Below are 21,719 nucleotides of genomic sequence, written 5' to 3' on the forward strand. Positions count from 1 at the left end.
TGTCTATGCTGTAATTGGGGTTATATTCCTACATCCCTTCCATTGGAGTCAGTTACCTGTAAATGCACCCCCTAATGTCAGTGTAGGACAGCAAAGGGCTCCAAAGGAAGGATGTGGGACAGAGGTAAAGGACGGGCATAATAGGCTGGCTTTCAATGCTTGACTTTATTTCATGTGTAAATTGCAGTCTGTGAAACTGCCTGCATAGCACGAGTTGGGCTGAGGAGAAGCCACAGGTTCCAGCAGAGGCGTTCAGTCACGCACAGCCAGCTTTTCCAGTTCCCCTCTGTATGCTTCTTAATCAGGCTGCACACGTGGGCTGGGCCTGAAAGGCAGCTCTTCCCTTAAAGGAGCTCAGCTCCCTGCCTATTTTTGGAGCTGTTTTGTTTGTGTAAAGTCTTAAAATAATACAGGTAAACTCTGATCACCTAAATCACTCAGAGGTCAGACATGAATGCTGTGTGCTCAGGGAAACAAACCTCTCAATTCACAGCCCTCTCAGACAATGGGAGTTTGGTTACTCAGAATTTGCCTGTCCTAACGAACAACTTGACATGGACCAAAACCAGGACACTTGAATTTAGGAGATGAGAATAAAAGGAGTGAGGGGTTGGAGGTGGGTTTCAGTTCTAATTCCCTAGAGCTCATCCTCTCCCTGCAGTTTGGGTTTTGTTTTGGTTCCCAAACTGGAGGAATGCACATCTCAGCTGTGGTTCAGGTGTGACAGCAGTCTTGCAAAAACAACTGTTCTCTGTTCCCATGAGATGTCTGGTCAGGAGGGCAGAAACTGCACAATAACAGCTGCTCTCAAGAGATTTACAACAATTGGGGCTGAAAGAAAAGGAGTACTTGTGGCACCTTAGAGACTAACAAATTTATTTGAGTATAAGCTTTCGTGAGCTACAGCTCACTTCATCGGATGCATTCAGTGGAAAATACAGTGCGGAGATTTATATACACAGAGAACATGAAACAATGGGTGTTATCATACACACTGTAAGGAGAGTGATCACTTAAGATGAGCTATTACCAGCAGGAGGGGGGGGTTGAGAGGAAGAAAACCTCTTGTAGTGATGATCAAGGTGGGCCATTTCCAGCAGTTGACAAGAACGTCTGAGGAACAGTGTGGGGGGGAGGGGGAGGATAACATGGGGAAATAGTTTTACAGTGTGTAATGACCCATCCACTCCCAGTCTCTATTCAAGCCTAAATTAATTGTATCCAGTTTGCAAATTAATTCCAATTCAGCAGTCTCGTTGGAGTACTCCTTTTCTTTTTGCGAATATAGACTAACACGGCTGCTACTCTGAAACCAACAATTGGGGCTGAAGTCTCATCAGGATGGTTTCTGAGATATTAGCAGCTTCCTACATCCCAAATCCTAATCTGGATCCACGTATTGCTGCCTCTGCCAAACTGTAAAAAGAATCATTCCGTGTATTAATAAGAATTCTTTGCACTTCTACAGTGCCTTCCATCCCAAGATCTCCAACCACTTTGCAAAGTCATTAATTCATCTTCGCAACATCCCATCGGGAAGGTAAGTATTATCTCCATTTTACACATGGGAAAGCAAGGCACAGAGAGGTTAAATGTCTTGCTCAAGGTCATACAGGAAGTCTGGCAGAGCCACAAAAGAACACAGTTCTTCTGACAGCCCTCCTATACCCTTACAGCCCAGGCCTGTGCTTTAACCATGATGGAATCATGCTTCCATCACTAAATAACATACATACAGTGAGTCAATAATAACGCTCAACTGTTGCTCCAATGATTTCAATTAAGTCCAAATCCAGGGTGTATCGCATATGGGGATGAGGTGGATGGCAACTTGAGATATTATCCCTCTATTCATAGTGCAAGTAGGTTAATGAATGCAACCCCTTGCTACACAGCTTCCAAATTACTACTGTGCTATCCTGCTTCTGGGCTGAATGATCCTCTCCCAGCTTGAGATGAGACCATTACAGGCTCCTATTTGGAAAAGAATCCCTCTTCTTTGTAGTTCTGTAGAGGTCAATGGAGCCTCAGGAAGAGTTGGAGCCTCTAGAGAGCCATCCAGGAGAGCTGAACTAAACAGCCTGGAATCGTCCCACTTGCAGCATTTTGGTAGCAAAATTAAGACTTTCCCAAAATGGTATAAAATGTAGCAATTGCTGAATGTGGGCATCTGGGCAGTGCCAACACTTGGTGCTGGGACACGTGTCTGAATTTTCCCCACTTCAATAAGGATCAAAAGTTCTCATCACTTGTTGATTAGTTGGGGTGTGAGTTTATCATCACAGTCCTGGTTCTGATGGCCTGGGGTTCACAGTAGAAAACCCACCACCACAGTTATGGTGGTCTCCCCTTGATGGCAGTCTTGGCAGAAAGGCCAAGGACTGAATAGGTCCCAGTGACTGAACCAATTTCTCCCTTCCTCATGCAGACCTTGTCTCACTTGCCTCCACCCCAGTTTACCACCTCTTTTGTGCATTCAGAGTCATTCTATGGTGGGAATCTTCATTTGCTTTTGATGAGGCAAATCAGTCACATCTCACCAATCATAGTTGAAAAATAATGTTCAGATCATGATGCATTACCCCTAGCCATGGTGCACTGTGAGGGGAATGCCAGTATCTGTTGGGATGTTAACCCACTGGATAATATTACAAGAGGTTGAAGGTCAGGGTTACCTCACCTCTGGTGGTAATAATTTCTTTGTTTTGCATTTCTAGTTATAATTAAAAACCATCACAATAAAAACTTTTGATGACTGCAGATGGATCAGCTTCCCCAACACTGTACTGTGCCTTGGCCACCGTCTGCTGTGCTCAACCATGCCCTGGCAAGGGCACCAGGAGGACAAGCAGATGGTAGTAAAGTGCTCATGATAGGGTTAACTGGGCTACCCAGTGTATTATGGAATTGATCCATGCTCCACCCCTCCCTTACTACATGTTTAATCAATAGAAGTTTTCCTATTGTGATACAGTTAAACCAAGTAATGAGTTATCAGCTTGCAGGCCAGTGCATAGTGTGATGGGGCAAGGCCAGATGGCTATGGAAGAGTAGTGGGAGATAGATGCATTAGCTCCAGGCTAAACAAATCCCTGGTACCAGGATAAGTGAAATGGCAGCTGCTCCAGGTCAATTAAGACACCTGGGGCCAATTAAGAACTTTCCAGAAGGCAGGGAGAAGGCTAGGTTGATTGGGACACCTGAAGCCAATCAGAGGCTGGATGAAACTAGTTAAAAGCCTCCCAGTCAGTCAGGTGAGGGTGCATGTCAGGAGCTGTGGGAAGAAGTTGCGCAGTTGGAGAAGCTGAGTAGTACACACCATATCAGATACAAGGAAGGAGGCCCAGAGGTAAGGGTGAAGTGGAGCTTGAGGAAGTGGGGGATGTTGTGGGGGAAGTAGCCCAGGGAATTGTCCATGTCATGTTTCTAAAAGGTCAGCTACCATAGCTGATACTATTAGGGTTCCTGGGCTGGAACCCGGAGTAGAGGGTGGGCCCGGGCTGCCCCCCCACACACACCTTTGCCCCCTGATTATTCACTGAGACTGGGAGACAAAAGAGACTGTACAAGGAAGGATAACTTCTCCTCACCTCCTTCGCTGGCTTATGATTAAAATGGCTCAGTAGACTGTGACCCTTGTCTCTAGAGAAACAAGGGTTACGTGGAGGGTCACAGTGAGCCTCTGAGGCTAGTGAAATCCGCCAGGAAATGTGGAACCCACGGAGGCAAGGACAGAGCTTTGTCACAACTGGTGTCAGGAGTAGGATTTCATTCACAGCGTGGCGGAAGAAAGAGGTTTTTAAAAAAAAAAAAAAAAAGTGCACTGGGGGTTTGGATTTTTTTTTTCTTTCGGTTTTTTTTGTTTGCTTTGTACCACAATGGAGGAGGTGGTAAGAGCTCTGGTACAAGCCATGGCAGCCCAGCAGGAGGCCACCCGGGTTCAGGCAATGGCACAACAGGAATCTATGCAGCTACAGCAGGAAACCAATCAATTATTGATGAGCCAGGGGACCCAAGATCGTGCTCTCTTGAGAGAGGTGGTGGACCAGCTGAAGATCCTCACCACCCAGGCCCGGGGGTCTGATGGGACGCGAACTCTGAGGGCCATTGGTTGTCTGCCAAAGATGACGTCAGGGGATGACGTAGAGGCATATCTCCTCTCATTAGAAAGGACTGCTCAGCATGAGGCGTGGCCCCAGGAGCAGTGGGCCAGCATCCTCACCCCTTTTTTGTGTGGAGAGGCCCAGAAAGCCTACCTTTGACTTGCCTGCCACAGATGCCACTGACTATACCTGTCTGAAGGCAGAGATCCTAGCACGAACATGGGTAATGGCAGCGGTAAGGGCCCAGAGGTTCCATGAGTGGAAATAAGAGGAGAACAAACCCCCAAGGTCCCAGCTATTCGACCTCATACACCTCGCACGGAAGTGGTTACAGCCCGAGGTGTGCAGATCGGAGGAGATTTTGGAAACCCTGGTCATAGACTATTACATGCGAGGACTGCTGCCAGATCTCCGCAAATGGGTAGACCAGAACGATCCATCCACGTACGACGAGATGATAACACTGGTAGAAAGACAGATTACAGCCAGGGGACTGACCCGACTACCCAAGGAAGGCCCCTTTCGAAGCAAGCACCCAACCCCCACCCTGGAAGGTTGGGCAGCCAAACCCCTGGGGAGTCCTAGGTGAAGTCCTAGGTGGAAGAAAGGCGGGGCCGAAAACCAGCGGGGATCCCAGAAGGAAGGGATTGGCCTGAGAGGGGGGAGCCCGGGGACTAAACCCCCTAACCCCCGGGATAGGGGAGTGATTAAAAGCAATTATAGATGTTATGCATGTGGGGAGTGGGGACACATAGCAGCACAGTGTCCCACCACCGAGGAGCCTATGCAATATAACTTGGGGGATTGGGAGGTCCCATGCTCCCTTATCCACCTCGCGGGGGTTGCATTAGCCCCGCATAATTATACCAGGCCAGTGAGGATAAATGGAGCAGAGACTACAGCGCTTGTGGACTCTGGGAGTGCTACCACCCTCATATCGGGTAAGCTGGTAAAAAATAGTCAGCTGCTACAAGCCCAACGCGTAGCAGTGACATGCGTGCATGGGGCCGTGAGCCATTACCCCACCATCCCAGTGGAGATAGATGTTCAGGGAAACCCCATTGAGCTGACCGTGGGTGTAGTTTCTAAACTCCCATATCCTGTAGTTATTGGGAGGGACTATCCAGGGTTTGATAATTTACTCCCCCTGGAGAGGCTGGAGGGAGGTGGGGACCCTGAGGACAGCAACTTTTCACCGGGGGAATGTCAACCCCCGATATTCGCTGAGATTTCTCAGGATCTGTTCTCAGCCCCCCGAAAAACCTGGAAGACAAAAAAAAAAAGGAGAGGAAGGCCGCGAAGGCCTTGGGAACCCAGATCCTGATCCAGGGCCAGAAGACCTCCCTAGTAGGCAGATGGACGCGAACAGCCAACAGAGAAACTTCCACCACAGAAGGGGAGCCAGATGCTGCCCCCAGCCATGACGGCAGCGAGCCGTTGGAAGAAGCAGAAGCCAGCCCCTGGGAACTTAGGCAGGTTAGTCCCGGGAGAGAGACCTTTGGGCGGGACCAGGTGGAGGACCCCAGACGTGATAACGCCAGGAAAGAGGTGGCCGAGATTGATGGGATACCCGTGGATGGGAAGGTCCAGGGTCCCAGACCTTACTTTATAGTGAAGAAAGATCTCCTGTACTGCGTGGTGCAAATGCAGGAGCAAGAGATACAACAACTTCTGGTGCCACGAAAACACCAAAAAGCCATATTGAGTCTCGCCCACAGTCACCTGTTTGGAGGACACCTGGGGTAGAGAATACTCAGGCACGGATCCTGTGGAGGTGGTTCTGGCCAGGAGTACATGAAGATGTCTGGCAATACTGCACCTCTTGTCCAGAGTGTCAATTACATAGCCCTTGCCCACACTTGTGGGCTCCTTTGATACCTCTTCTAATAATAGAGGTTCCTTTTGAACGGATAGCCATGGATCTGGTAGGGCCCCTAGAGAAGACAGTTTGGGGCCACCAACATGTGCTTGTTGTACTGGCTATGCAACCCGGTACCCGGAAGCTGTTCCCCTGCGCGACACAGCTTCCAAGACAATAGCTAAGGAGCTAGTACAGATCTTTGCCCGGGTTGGGCTACCCAAGGAGATATTGACTGATCAAGGGACACCTTTCATGTCCAAGTTGATGAAACATCTCTGTTCATTGCTCCATGTACAAACCCTACGGACCTCTGTATACCACCCGCAAACAGATGGCCTTGTGGAAAGGTTCAATAGGACCCTCAAGGCTATGATCAGGAAAGTGGTGAGCTGGGATGGGAAAGATTGGGATACCCTATTGCCTTACCTCATGTTCGCCATCCGGGAGGTTCCGCAAACCTCCACGGGTTTTTCTCCATTCGAACTACTATATGGGCACCATCCTCGGGGCATATTGGATATAGCCAGAGAAGCCTGGGAAGAGGAGCCAAATCCCGGAAGGAACATAGTTGAGCATGTACTGCAGATGAGAGATCGGATAGCCCGAGTTACGCCCATTGTACGGGAACACTCGGAGAGAGCACAGGAGACCCAACCAACCCATTATAACCACCAAGCGAAGCTTTGACGGTTCCAACTAGGGGATCGGGTGATGGTACCGGTGCCCACAGTAGAAAGTAAACTGTTGGCCCAGTGGCAGGGACCCTACGAAATAATCGAAGCCGTGGGAGAGGTGAACTATGAGGTGTGGCAGCCAGGCCGCCGGAAATCGGAGCAAATTTACCACATCAATCTTCTAAAACCTTGGCACGATCGAGAGACATGCTTAGTCATGCAGGAGACCCTTCCCCAGGAGGATAACTTGCACGAGCAAGTGAGGATATCATCCGACTTGACGCTGATCCAAAAGATCGAGGCAGCCGACATGATTAATTGCAACAGAGATGAGTTCATTACAAAACCAGGGCAGATGACTGAGACCTATCACCATATCCGCACAATCCCCGGAGCCAAGGTAACATTGAGACCCTACCGAATCCCACCAGCCAAAAGAGAGGAAATCAAAGCCGAAGTAAAGAAAATGTTAGAATTAGGGGTTATTGAAGTATCTTATAGTCAGTGGTCCAGTCCAACTGTTCTAGTGCCTAAACCTGACGGTACCATGAGATTCTGTAATGACTTTCGCCAACTGAATGAAATATCCCAGTTTTGATGCATACCCCATACCACGCATCGACGAACTGGTTGACCGACTGGGTAGTGCCCGATTTTTGACTACACTGGATCTGACAAAAGGGTACTGGCAGATTCCTCTGACCAAAGAAGCTAAAGAAAAGAGAGCATTCTCCACCCCGGGTGGACTATTCCAGTACACTGTCCTCCCTTTTGGGCTACATGGGGCCCCAGCCACATTCCAGTGCCTCATGGATAAGCTGCTGCGCCCCCATATTAATTATGCAGCTGCATACCTAGATGATGTCATCATCTATATGCCAGAGTGGGGAACCACTTGGAGAAAGTTGAGGCAGTACTGTGTACCTTAAGGTGGGCTGGTCTCACTGCTAATCCTGCTAAATGCGCCATAGGGCTAGCAGAGGCTAGGTACCTGGGATATACTGTGGGAAGGAGCATAGTGAAGCCCCCAAATGAATAAGCTAGAGGCAATTCAAAACTGGCCCCGGCCGACCCGAAAGAAGCAGGTCCGTGCGTTCCTAGGTATGGTAGGCTACTACCGATGGTTTATGCCCCACTTCGTCACTAGGGCAAGTCCTCTAACGGACCTGGTGAAGGCCTGAGGTCCCGACATGGTAAAGTGGACAGATGCAGGAGAGGGGGCATTTACAGACCTTCGGACGGCCCTCTGTAATGACCCCATACTCGTAGCCCCGGACTTTAACAGGGAATTTGTTTTACAAACAGACACTTCTGAGGAGGGGTTGGGAGCAGTTCTGTCACAAATGGTGGGAGAAGAGGAACACCCAATCCTCTACCTAAGCAGAAAGCTTCTCCCAAGAGAACAGAAATATGCAGTCATTGAGAGAGAATGCCTTGCTGTCAAATGGGCTACGGAGACACTGTTATTACCTCTTAGGCGGGCGATTTACTCTTGTGACGGACCATGCACCCCTCCAGTGGATGCAGTGGAATAAGGAAAATAATGCAAGGGTCACCAGGTGGTTCTTATCCCTCCAACCATTCCAGTTCTGCATACGGCACAGGGCTGGATGCCACCATGGCAACGTTGATGGTCTGTCACGAGCATATTGCCTGGCGTCCCAAGTAGCCCAACTCTATGGTGTTGAGCGACGGGAGGGATATGTGACGGGGCAAGGCCAGATGACTATGGAAGAGTAGTGGGAGACAGATATATTAGCTCCAGGCTAAACAAATCCCTGGTACCAGGATAAGTGAAATGGCAGCTGCTCCAGGTCAATTAAGACACCTGGGGCCAATTAAGAACTTTCCAGAAGGTAGGGAGAAGGCTAGGTTGATTGGGACACCTGAAGCCAAACAGGGGCTGGCTGAAACTAGTTAAATGCCTCCAAGTTAGTCAGGTGGGGGTGTGCATGTCAGGAGCTGTGGGAAGAAGTTGCGTGGTTGGAGAGGCTGAGTAGTACACACCATATCAGGCACAAGGAAGGAGGCCCTGAGGTAAGGGTGAAGTGGAGCTTGAGAAAATGAGGGCTGCTGTGGGGGAAGTAGCCCAGGGAATTGTCCATGTCATGTTTCTAAAAGGTCAGCTACCATAGCTGATACTATTAGGGTTCCTGGGTTGGAGCCTGGAGTAGAGGATGGGCCCGGGCTCCCCCACCACCTTTGCCCCCTGATTAATCACTGAGACTGGGAGACAACAGAGACTGTGCAAGGAAGGATAATTTCTCCTCACCTCCCTCGCTGGCTTATGATGAAAATGGCTCAGTATACTGTGACCCTTGTCTCTAGAGAAAGAAAGGTTACGTGGAGGGTCACAGTGAGCCTCTGAGGCTAGCGAAATCCGCCAGGAAATGTGGAACCCATGGAGGCATGGACAGAGCTTTGTCACAATAGACTTATTTTTATTGCATTGAGCGGTCCTCTTACAAAAATGATACCTCAATTATCAGATCTGTTTGGTCTTTGGCCTCTTGACTGAGACACACCCACACCCTCCTCTCCAGTTCATTCATTTCCAGATGTTAACTATTGACCTGGGGTGTGTTAACTGTTTGGACTGGTGACCAAGAGGTTAATGGTTCTAGCTCATTACCACTCACTTAAATCACCTAGTCCTCCTTATCATGCATAGTAAATCCAGACCTGAAGGTATATTATCTATTACTACTGTACCATGAGATGATTACTGAAAATATCCGATCATTGAACATCTAATTATATTATCCAAAATGTCTTGTGAAACATGACTCATTAGCCCAGAGGCTTATGCATCACCACTCATGCTATGCAAGGGAAGGTGGAAGGGCTAGCAAATGAGAAAAAGCAGGGGGCAGAGGCAACCTAGAGAAGGGTAGATTATTAACCAGAACATACTTCCTTGGAAATCAGTGCAAGAAAGTTAAAAGCAGGCTGCACAGGACAAGCTATTACTGAAGAGCACTGATATTGGAAGGACTTTCACTTCACTGCCATTCTGAATTAAAGTCATTAAGCTATTCTAATCAGGACCAGGAGTTACCAACAGATCCTTCTGAGGTCTCCCCAACTTTAATGATGCTAGTAATCCCCCATTTAGTGATTCTATTTATATTGTATTGGTTGAGAATAGAAAAACCTCTGACAGAGAAGCCACTGTGATTAAATAGCACCATCTCCTGTTGAAAAGGAATGTTGTCCATAGGGAATGGGAGGGATATGTTTACAATTTTGACTGGCAAGTCAGGTGACCTATGATAAGTTCATTTCACAGCTCAGCGGAACAGGAGTTTGGGAGGCCAAAGTGTAGCTTAGGCAAAAGCATGGCCCACAGAGTAATACAGAACACAACAGTCATGTTCCAGTCTCATTTTAAGTGTGGAGATGGGGTCAGTGGAGCTACCAGAACCAGTTCCAGCCTGCAATCCTTAATGTTGACTTAAATTGAAGCAGTGCAAGCTGGGTCCAGCAGCCTTGTAGGTCTTGTCTCAGTATTACTAAAGATGAGGGTGGCTGAAAACTGCTCTGTAAGTGAATTTTAGGTAAATTAAGTGCAGCTCCTCTTGGTAAATGGCCATAGTGATTTTTATGGGGGAAGTGTTTGGGCATCCCTGTTTTTAAGGTTCTGAGATGACCTTGCCCAAAATGGGCTGCATGGGACTATCAATGGCTGGCTGTAACCTAAAACAAAAACATTTCTGCTGTGTATGAGAGAACAATTGCAGGGGAGGGACCTGGGTTGAAGCACAGAGCTGTCATCCAGCTGATCTGGTGGCTTTATCATGGAGATTTGTGTCAGACATTACAGGAAATGGTGAACAGTGTAACAAAACCATGACTTCAGCTGACTAGATTATTAGATAAACCATAACCAAGTGGAGAGCTGAGATAAGAACCCTGTGTCTGCAGTTCCATAGCCTTTGCCTCAACCACATAACCTACTGAAAAATGTGCTTAGTGTTCTTTCGCCTGCACATCTCAAAGAGGTGTCAGCATTAGCCCCATTAAACTCGGTTTAATAAAGTATAAAAATTTAAAGTCATCTATATCAAAGTACTATGCCCCAGTGGATGAGATATGGGTTACACAGGTTAGACCTCTGTTCCCAGCACTACCACAAACTTCACCTTTGCACGTTACTTAAACACTGTGTTAATCAGTTAAACATGAAACTATGCAAAATTTCCCCTAGACAAAGAAAGCATTTTGGCAGGGACAGAATGAGAAATTGCTTGAAAACTAAATCAAAGTAACAGACAAATTAAAAAAAAAAAGTTGACATTGAAAACTGCCTCTCACAAGACCTAATGACAAAAATTACCTAGTTTTATATGTTGTCACATAATGTTTAGGGGTTTTTTTTGGTTGGGCAGATCAAGGGGTGCAATGAAATGTTAGACACTCCAAAAATCAGTCTTTCAATATCAAAACAAATGCATTAAATATAAACAAAATTTCTGGAAAACAACTTTAACTCTGCTCCCAAGGGAAGGGGAAAATGTGATGGAAGGAAGAAGTGATAGAAGTGTGGCATCTATATGGGAACAGAATTAAGATTCTAATGTTAATGAGCAGTCCAAAGCAGGCACAAGGAGTGCTGAGAATCTGGCTGTGTGTTCCAAATACATTGTTTGCATAACATGCTATACAAGTGTTGAAAAGGTGTAAAGGGAACCAAAGACCTCGTGTCTATTAAAAACAGATACTTCAAGCATCTGCCCACCATAGGGTTTCACAGGAGCTGTCTAGCCTAAACATTCCTAACATTAAAGGACAAACCAATGGAAGATAGTTGGCAGTTTCTCAAAGACACATTATTAAGGGCATAAGAGCAAACTATCCCACTGTGTAGGAAAGATGGGAAGTATGGCAAGAGGCCATCCTGGCTTAAACAGGAGATCTTCAATGATCTAAAAATCAAAAAAGAGTCATACAAAAAGTGGAAACTAGGTCAAATTACAAAGGATGAATATAAACAAATAACACACGTATGTAAGCACAAAATTAGAAAGGCCAAGGCACAAAACGAGATCAAACTAGCTAGACATATAAAGGGTAACAGGAAAACATTCTACAAATACATTAGGAGCAAGACCAGGGACACGGTAGGCCCATTAGTCACTGAGGGGGGAAAAATAACAGAAAATGTGAAAATGGCAGAGGTGCTTAATGACTTATTTGTTTCAATTTTCACCAAGAAGGTTGGTGGCGATTGGATGTCTAACATAGTGAATGACAGTGAAAATGAGGTAGGATCAGAAGAGGCTAAAATAGAACAAGTTAAAAATTACTTGGACAAATTAGATGTCTTCAAGTCACAAGGGCCTGATGAAATGCATCCTAGAATACTCAAGGAGCTGACTGAGGAGATATCTGAGCAATTATCTTTGAAAAGTCATGGAAGATGGGAGAGATTCCAGAAGACTGGAAAAGGGCAAATATAGCGAAAAAGGGAAATAAGGACAACCCAGGGAATTACAGACCAGTCAGCTTTACTTCTGTACAGGGAAAGATAATGAAGCAAATAATTAAGCAATCAATTTGCAAACATCTAGAAGATAATAAGGTGACAAGTAACAGTCAGCATGTATTTGTCCAAAACAAATCGTAACAAACCAACCTGATAGCTTTCTTTGACAGGGTAACAAGCCTTGTGGATGAGGGGAAGTGGTAGATATGGTATGATCTTGATTTTAGTATGGCTTTTGATACTGTCCCACATGGCCTTATCATAAAAAAACAAGGGAAATGCAACTTAGACGGAGCGACTATAAGGTGGGTGCAAAACTGGCTGGAAAACCATTCCCAGAGACTATTTATCGGTGGTTCACAGTCAGGCTGGAAGGACATAATGAGAGGGGTCCCACAAGGATCAGTTCTGGGTCCAGTTCTGTTCAATATTTCATCAATGATTTAGGTAATGGCATACAGAGTACACTTATAAAGTTTGTGGACAATACCAAGCTGGAAAGCGTTGCAAGTGCTCTGCAGGATAGGATTAACATTCAGAATGATCTGGACAAACTGGAGAAATGGTTTGAAGCAAGTAGGATGAAATTCAGTAAGGATAAATGCAAAGTACTCCATTTAGGAAGAAACAATCAGCTGCACACATACCACATGGGAAATGACTGCCTAGGAAGGAGTACTGCGGAAAGGGATCTGGGGGTTATAGTGGACCACAGGCTAAATATGAGTCAACAGTGAAACGCTGTTGCAAAAAAAAGCAAACATCCTTCTGGGATGTATTAGCAGAAGTGTTGTAAGCAAGACACGAGAAGTAATTCTTCCACTCTACTCCACGCTGATTAGGCCTCAACTGGAGTATTGTGTCCAGTCCTGGGTGCCATATTTCAGGAAGGATGTGGACAAATGGGAGAGAGTACAGAGAAGAGTGACAAAAATGATTAAAGGTCTAGAAAACATGACCTATGAGGGAAGAGTGAAAAAACTGAGTTTGTTTAGTCTGGGAAAGAGGAGATATGACAACAGTTTTCAAGTACGTAAAATGTTGTTACAAGGAGGAGGAAGAAAAATTGTTTTTCTTAACTTCTGAGGATAGGACAAGAAGCAATGGGCTTAAATTACAGCAGGGGAGGTTTAGATCATACAATAGGAAAAACTTCCTGTCAGAGTGGTTAAGCACTAGAATAAATTGCCTAGGGAGATTGTGGAACCTCCATCACTAGAGATTTTTAAGAGGAGGTTAGACAAACGCCTGTCAGGAATGGTCTAGATAATTAGTCCTGCCACGAGTGCAGGGGACTGGACTAGATGACCTCTCGAGGTCCCTTCCAGTTCTATGATTCTATGTCTACACCCATCCCACAGGGTCCTAGACCCTGGGCTCCACCCTGTGCCCAGAAGTCTACACAGCGATGAAACAACCCCGCAGCTGAGCCCCGCAAGTCCAAGTTGGCTAGCACAGGCCAGCCGTGTGTGTCTAGTTCCTGTGTAGACGAACCCTCCATTGCTATTGTGGGGAGACTTTACTAGTACTAGCAATGGTGGAAGTACAAGAGTAGCGCCATTAGCTGCTAGTATTTTAACCACTGTGACCTCTAGCCCAGTTCAAAGAATTTTTAGAAGACACAACTGTTAAAATATCAGTGGCTATAGGGTAAACTAGATCTCCCACCTTGACCTCTGCTAAGTTCAGTGGAGCTGTAGTGGTGATAGCAACAGTAGGAAATCCTAAGAAAAGAGTCCCGTGGAAACAAGACTTGTGAGATCCCTTATCTCCTTATGTTTTAACACGGTAGATGAGATCAGTTGGGGCATTTGCGCCAACTCATACAACTTGTTCATCTGGGGTTGGGGAAGGAGATTCTCAGCAGAGGGTCCTCATCTCTGGAACTTGCTTCCTTGGTCAGTCTGACAAGGAGTTGTCTTAGTAATGTTGACTTTTGCAGTGTAGTTGTAGCTGTGTTGGTCTCAGGATATTGGAGAGACAAGATGGGTGAGGTAATATTTTTTTTATTGCACTAACTTCTGTTGGTGAAAGAGACAAGCCCTCTTTGAAGAAGAGTTCTGTGAAGCTCAAAAGCTTGTCTCTCTCACCAACAGAAGTTGGTCCAATAAAAGATATTACCTCACCTACCTTGTTGTTGACTTTGACAATTCATCTAGTGTATAGTTTGTGTCAATAACTTAGACATGACAGCGTGCCCAGTGAATGTCAGAGCTATGCAATATATAGTACAAATATATTATTTTGCTACTGTGAGCAATTACCTGTACTTCCCTGTATGGCAGAACCAGCCCTGCCCTATTTGTTTTGCCAAACAACTCTGAGCCATTCTTTACAAGAAGATATAAACTCAACAGACAGGGACTGGCAACGCTTTTGGGCAACTTTTGCTACTGCCTTTTAATTTTGAGCAGCCAAAATTCTAATGTTTTTATTTTTATTTTCAAAAAATATGTATATCAAGAAAATGTAGCTGTTAGGATCCATAACCCTAAATAACTCTTATGTGGGACCAGCAAAAGATTGTTAAAGAATTGAACTTGTCTTTTGTTGTTTTGTTTTTTTGCTGCTTTATTTTATACAATGAAGGCATGAAAAAATGTTTTTTAAAATATCTTCTACCTTAGAAATATCAGGAATGTAAGGTCTGCCTTTGTACCTCACAACATGTTCTCTGTGAGCTCTTAAAAGAGTAAAGTTGCTGAAGCTTTAGCAAAAGGATCCTTTGCCCATTAGCAATTTAATCTTATTTAGCTACTGAAGTTAAATACATTTAAACAAAAGAGAATCTTAAATAGCTGGATTAAATATATATTTCCCTCTCATTAACACAGCTTCCACCATCTTGGTCCTTTTGATGACCTCATTTCACTTATTCTCCAGTTAGTCTTGAAAGGTAGACCACAGTATATTTCTTCTCTCTCTCTATCCTCCTGCATACTAGATACCATAGTATCTGAGTGCTTTGAAATATCTAATGGATTTTATCCTCACAACACCCAGGTCTCGGGTCCCAGTTCAATTATTTAACCACAGTACCATCCTCCCTTCCCCAATGTAAAAATAAACAGGAAAAATCACCCTCCCAACCCAAATCACCTTTCCCCCCCCCCCCTTTACAGGTCACCTTTTAAGAAATGCAGTAATCCTCTAAAATTCTCCAGTTCACCTGAGTTTACTACTGTATGTTAAAACATTAATATGGATTCCTGTAGTTTTTTACTAGGGGAAGCTATTCTTCCCCATGTTAAGTAGTGTCCCAGTGCCTAGTGAAATAGTACATATTTTTAATCTTTCAGATGTCTGAGGGTAGGGTTCATGTATCTCCCTTTAACTAGAGAAGGAGCCCGTTTTTATGCCTATGTTAGCAGCACAATACAGACTGGCAGTTTTGTCAGATCTGCCTGGTAATATGAATTCACAGTTTTCCCCTCAAGAAAAGCAGTCAAAGCTGGTAGCATAGGCACCGACTCCATGGGTGCTCTGGAGCTGGAGCACCCACAGGGAAAAATTTGTGGGTGCTCTGCACCCACTGGCAGCCAAGCTACCCTCACCCCCTGCCCCTCCCTTGAGCACGCTGTGTCCCTTCTCCTCCGCCTACCTCCCAGGACTTCCCGTCTGGTCGCCATCATACAGCTGTTTGGCAGCATTAGCACACTCTGGGAGTGGGGGGAGGAGCAGGAACATGACACGCTCGGGGGGGGGGGGAAGAGGCAGGGCTGGGGCAGGGATTTGGGGAAGAAGTTGGAATGGGCAGGATTGGATTTTTATGTCCTAAGAGGTTTGTGCATATGTTGTTTAATTAGCTGGTGGCAACAGCTGGTTTTCTTTGTCAGCTCTTCCCGGAGGAGGAGAGGGTGAAAGGGCTTGAGGGTACCCCACAGGAAGAAATTCCCAAGTGCGCCTTCCTGGGTTCTCAAAGGTGTTTTTGCACTTAGGTGGTGGCAACATCTACCCATCCAAGCTCAGGAAAAAGTTGTAACCTTGGGAGTTTAATACAAGCCTGGAGTGGCCAGTATAATTTTTTAGAATCCTTGACGGCTCCCACCTTCTGCACTCGAAGTGCCAGAGTGGGGAAATCAGCCTTGACACCATGTATTCAAAGCAAGCCAGTATTTATTTTGGTATATCAATAGTGCTGTTCTTAAATCTAAAATCCAGATAAACTTGGAGAAGATCATAGAACAACAGTAACATTATCAAAGGCTGGAGAGACTCACCCTCCTACACCCCAAACTCCTCATCCCCAGAGCCCACACACCCAGAGTCCTCACCGCCTCCCGTACCTCAATCCCAATTTTGTGTGTATTCATGGCCCGCCATACAATTTCTATTCGCAGATGTGGCCCTCAGGCCAAAAAGTTTGCCCACCCCTGGCCTAACTGTATCTGCCCTACACTGAAACACGAAACCTAGACCATAAAAAGAACTCCACACCTATTTCATTTTACAACTCTTTCACCCTTATGTGCAGGATGCCATTTAACACTATACATTCACTTACCATTCATTAATCCCAGATCACACTCTTCTCCCACCTAATGACTGACAATCCCCATGGCAACAAGACCCCTGTATCCTGCTACTGACAATACTTATGCATCACAGTTCTGAAATAAGACATACTGAATCTCTCAGGGTATACATGCACCTCTTTCCTTTGATCACACACATTGATGTTAGCCCCCCAGATTGCCTTTCATAGCTCTGCCAAGATGCTTCACAAATTCCTACACCAGCAGTTCTCAAACTGTGGATCGGGACCCCAAAGTGGGTTGCAACTGTTTTAATGGGGTTACCAGGGCTGGCACTAGACTTGCTGGGCCCAGGGGCAGGGGCTGAAGCCTGAGCCCCATTGCCCAAGGCCAAAGCCCGAGCCCCACTATCTGAGACCAGAGCCGAAGCCCTTGTTGACAAAGCTCAGGTTAGAGGGCCCTAGCCTGGGGCTGAAGCCTTTGGGCTTCGGCTTTGATCCCCCTGCCTGGGGTGGTGGGACTTGAGCGGGCTCAGGCTTCTGATCCCCCATCTTGGGGTCGTGCAGTAATTTTTGCTGTCACAAGGCGGTTGCAATGCAATGAAGTTAGAGAACCCCTAACCAGTGTATTCCCCAGAAACTGAAATTAGGGGCAGGTGGGGGGAGGTGTTTGAATTTCCGGGGGTGGTGGTGGTCAGGGCCAACGAGGGGTGAGACCCAGAGGGTGAAGGTGGGCTGTATGGCACCATAGTAAAAAAACTGAAAAAATGTTTCATGATCATTTATTAGATTTAACTCATGTTTCAAAATCACACAAATTAAAATTGGCTACTCAAGCCTTCTATGAACCACTATGTCCACATCCTTCTTGGTTTTTTGTTATAATTTTGCACAACTCTGTTCGTGAATTTCTTGAATGTAATGCATTCATCTTCGGTGGCTTCTCGTGTGTCCGGTACTTCCATTCCTTCAATTGATATGCTCATTAATTCATTCACATGATCAGGCAGAAAGCGACTTCTTTCAGAACATAAAATTCTATTCAATGATGAAAAAAACACTCAACTGTAGCTGTTGTGACTGGGAGTAGCAAGAGATTAATTCCTACTTCTTTTATCCCAGGAAACATAGCACAAAGATCAGGTCAAGCCACTAGTGATGATAAAAAAGAAGTTGAAGTCAAATCTTCATTCATTCATTGTATGATATTACACTGTGTTCAAATTCTCTATTCTGTCCTGAGCACCCAGCAGCCCCATTGCTGGTAGTGCCTCACTCCACTCAACTTTCGGTGTTTTATGCGACAGGCATCTGTAAAAGCTATGTAGAGGTTAAGCAGAATCTAGAAGTCGCTGTTGTAAATTTTTAAGAATCAAGTCTGTGTATGTTTTCAGTTGTCTTAAACACTTCTTATCCTCTTCACTTAAGGATTCAATATAAATGCCTTCATTAGTCAACTTCTGGACTGAAATCTTTGCTTCTTTCAGTTCTTTTTTCAATGGATAGCTCTCTGATTGATCCAAACGTAGCTTCTATTGCTGGTCAAAGATCTACTACTGCTGTAGGAGATGCCTGGATGGCATTGTTTAATGACCCAAGTGGTTTCAACAGTAGACTTACGAGAGAGAGAATGGCAATAGTCTTTTCTGAACGTAGTAGCAAAGTAATCCACCAGCCTCTCTACTTAGATCCATTCCATCTTGGTAGATACTTTCCAAAGCCAGTAATAATGGCTGGCGTAATTTTAAGACAACAGCCAAGGATCGCTCATGAGAAAGCCAGCGGGTTTTCCCAGGTTGGACTAATTTGAACTTCAGTCCCAGTGTATCTTCTATATTTTCCAAGATATTCAGTCTTTTTGGACTCCTACTGAAAAAAGAATATAATGAAGACATTAAATGTATAGCTTTTTAAATGTCTTTAGAAGATTCTGCAGCTCATACTAGTGCTAGTTGGAGTAGATAGCCTCTGCAATGTGTATAGGAGAGATCAGAGTGACACTTTTCTCTGAGCAAAGCTTGTACTCCATCACATCTTCCAGAGAAGTTTGCAGCTCCATCAAATGCACAAGCAGCCATCTGTTTGGAGTCCAACTGACAAGCATTTAACTCTAAGATGTGGGTTGTAACAGATGCAGCCGATGTGTCTTCTATAACTTGAACATCTAGAAATGCATCTACTGTCTTACCCCTGATATCAAGATAACCTACACAGTGACTTAATACTTGATGCCCATTTGCATCAGTGCATTCATGTATGCAAATTTTTTGAATGTAGTGAGAGAGTTCTTCACTTTTTTTTGAACTGTTGAGTCTTTCACTGTTGCACCACATGCTTCTAGCCAGTCAGTTGAGTTTCTTGCAGAATGATAGTGAGCATTTGCTGGTCTTGTTTGGAACCAGTTTCAACTTCAGGATGAACAAGTGACAATGCACTTAACATTGGCCTCCGTTTGTAGTGTGTGGTATCTCTTGCTTAAATAGAAAGTAGGATGCCACAGCCATGTTTGTTCGCATGAACTGTGTTGTGTCTCCAGCATTCTTAACAGTCTCATTAAGTACTTCTACAATTGGCTTTGAAAGTGGGCTTATAAGGCTTTCTGCATGTTGATGCACTCCAGATGCCTGGTGTTTTGCAGCCTTTTCATGTAGTTTGTCAGCATTGGCTTTGTTGATCCGTTTGACAAACCAAGCTCCTCCACTTTTACCAATTATAGCATTGGGAAGCTTTCCTTCTTCTGTAAGCTTTTTTGCAAGAGATGCACCAGTAGCCATCTTTTGTAACTTCAATAAATGGGAATACTTTGACCAACGAACATTGGGAACTGCCTTTAGGTTTTGGAGACACTGTATCTTCCATAGGTAGCTGTATTTGTGCTTTGGGCTGGTCGGATGTAGATATACCACTTGAACCTTCAGATGACATGTTGCTATATTCTTGGTTCTTGATATGTTCTTCACCTTGGTTAGTTTTTGAGGCCTTTGAGTGGAAAAGTTGTATTGTGTTTTGTCTTTTCATTTTCATTTTGACCTGCAACATATAAGAGAGATATGAATAAAGTAAACATTTTGTTAGGATAATGCAAGTTTAATATAAGGATAATGCAAGATACAGCAAAACATAGGTTTAGATTTCTAAAAAAATATAATTTTTTAAAAAAAATGTATTTAATTTAAATTGACTTTAAATTATGGGATAAGAGGAAAGTCCTCTCATGGATCAGTAACTGGTTAAAAGATGGGAAACAAAGGGTAGGAATAAATTATCAGTTTTCAGAATGGAGAGAGATAAATAGCGGTATCCCTGAGGGGTCGGTACTGGGACCATTACTGTTCAACATATTCATAAATGATCCGGAAAAATGGGTAAAACAGTGAAGTGGCAAAATTTGCAGATGTAACAAAATTATTCAAGATAGTTAAGTCCCAGGCAGACTGTGAAGAGTTACAAAGGGATCTCTCAAAACTGGGTGACTGGGCAACAAAATGGCAGATGAAATTCAGTGCTGATAAATTCAAAGTAATGCACATTGGAAAACAATTTCAACAATACATTCAAAATGATGGAGTCTGAATTAGCTGTTAACACTCAAGAAAGAGATCTTGGAGTCATTGTGGATAGTTCTCTGAAAACATCCACTCAATGTGCAGCGGCAGTCAAAAAAGCAAACAGAATGTTGGGAATCATTAAGAAAGGGATAGATAATAACACAGAAAATATCATATTGCCTCTATATAAATCCATGGTATGTACACACCTTGAATACTGTGTGCAGATCTGGTCACCCCATCCCAAAAAAGGTATACTGGAATTGGAAAAGGTACAGAGATGGGCAACTAAAATGATTAGGGGTATGATACAGGAGGAGAGATTAAAATGACTGGGAATTTTCAACTTAGAAAAGAGACGACTAAGGGGGGGATATGATAGAGGTCTATAAAATCTTGACTGGTGTGAAGAAAGTGAATAAGGAAATGTTATTTAATCCTTCACATAACACAAGAACTAGCAGTCACCCAATGAAATTAATAGACAGCAGGTTTTAAAAAAAAAACAACAGGAAGTACTTCACACAACATAAAGTCAACCCGTGGAACTCTTTGCCAGGGGATGCTGTGAAGACCAAAACTATAACAGGATTAAAAAAAGAACTAGATAAATTCCTGAAGAATAGGTCCATCAGTGGCTATTAGCCAGGATGGGGAGGGATTCAACACCATGCTCTGACTGTCCCTAGCCTTTTTGCCAGAAGCTGGGAATGGGCAACAGGGGATGGATCCCTTGATGATTACCTGTTCTGTTCATTCCCTCTGAAACACCAGGACTTGACCACTGTCGGAAGACAGGATACGGAGTTATATGGACCATTGGTCTGACCCAGTATGACCATTCTTATGTAAAAATTAATTATAATAATAAAAAAAATGTTTAGTACAGAAACTCCCCAACATAACAACCTCTCAAGATAGAAACATTGTGAGATAACAACCTTGGCAAATAATGCATTTTAAAAATCTTGGCCTACTAGGAAACATATTCCATTCCCAGTCACAAATATAGCATTCTGGAGCAAAGTCACTAAAATATAGTCCAACAAACAAATGTTTATTTAACATGCCCCTCACTTTTTCTTCCACCGCACCCCACTCACCGGTGTTGTCCTTGGTCAGTGGAGACTCAGAGTTCAGAGGTGCTTTCATGTGAGTATACCACCCAGATGGGGGGAAAAGAAGGCACCTTGCTCGTTCCTCCAGCTGCTCACTGTTCGCTCTGGCCTCTGCTGTTCATTGTGCCACCGTTCACTCCACCACTCCGTTGCCAATGGCCCTGCGCAGTCACCTTCTGCTGCCACCTGCCACTGTAACCTCTGTGAGTTGGTCTCTTGAGGTTCCACCCCGCTCTCAGTCATTTCAGCTGAGCTCTCAGTGGGGAAACCTCGCTGCTAGTGCAATCTGGGCTGTGTCTTCCACAGAAACACTGTCCCCACAGCAGGGCTAAGCACTTCAGCTGCAATAAAGAAAAGGAGTACTTGTGGCACCTTAGAGACTAACAAATTTATTTGAGCATAAGCTTTCGTGAGCTACAGCTCACTTCATCAGATGCATTCAGTGGAAAATACAGT

The 21,719-nt window shown here is 44.7% G+C and overlaps 2 long non-coding RNA genes across 2 annotated transcripts in view; both read right to left on the bottom strand.

Annotated features, from left to right (window-relative positions):
- The window catches only part of LOC119856597, a 50,207-nt gene extending 34,418 nt beyond the window's left edge, over positions 1–15,789 (bottom strand). Inside the window, exon 1 of the long non-coding RNA XR_006282330.1 lies at positions 15,725–15,789. This is a non-coding gene — a long non-coding RNA (uncharacterized LOC119856597). The remainder of the gene's footprint in view (positions 1–15,724) is intronic.
- A 3,390-nt stretch (positions 15,790–19,179) lies between these two features.
- On the bottom strand, positions 19,180–21,271 carry LOC119856596. The gene is made up of 3 exons (XR_005293360.2): positions 21,249–21,271; positions 20,890–20,929; positions 19,180–19,627 (listed from the first exon to the last, which is right to left on the bottom strand). It is a non-coding gene; the product is annotated as an uncharacterized LOC119856596 (long non-coding RNA).
- Positions 21,272–21,719: the final 448 nt, after the last annotated feature.

The sequence above is a fragment of the Dermochelys coriacea genome, chromosome 6 (assembly GCF_009764565.3).
Source record: "Dermochelys coriacea isolate rDerCor1 chromosome 6, rDerCor1.pri.v4, whole genome shotgun sequence".
NCBI lineage: Eukaryota > Metazoa > Chordata > Testudines > Dermochelyidae > Dermochelys > Dermochelys coriacea.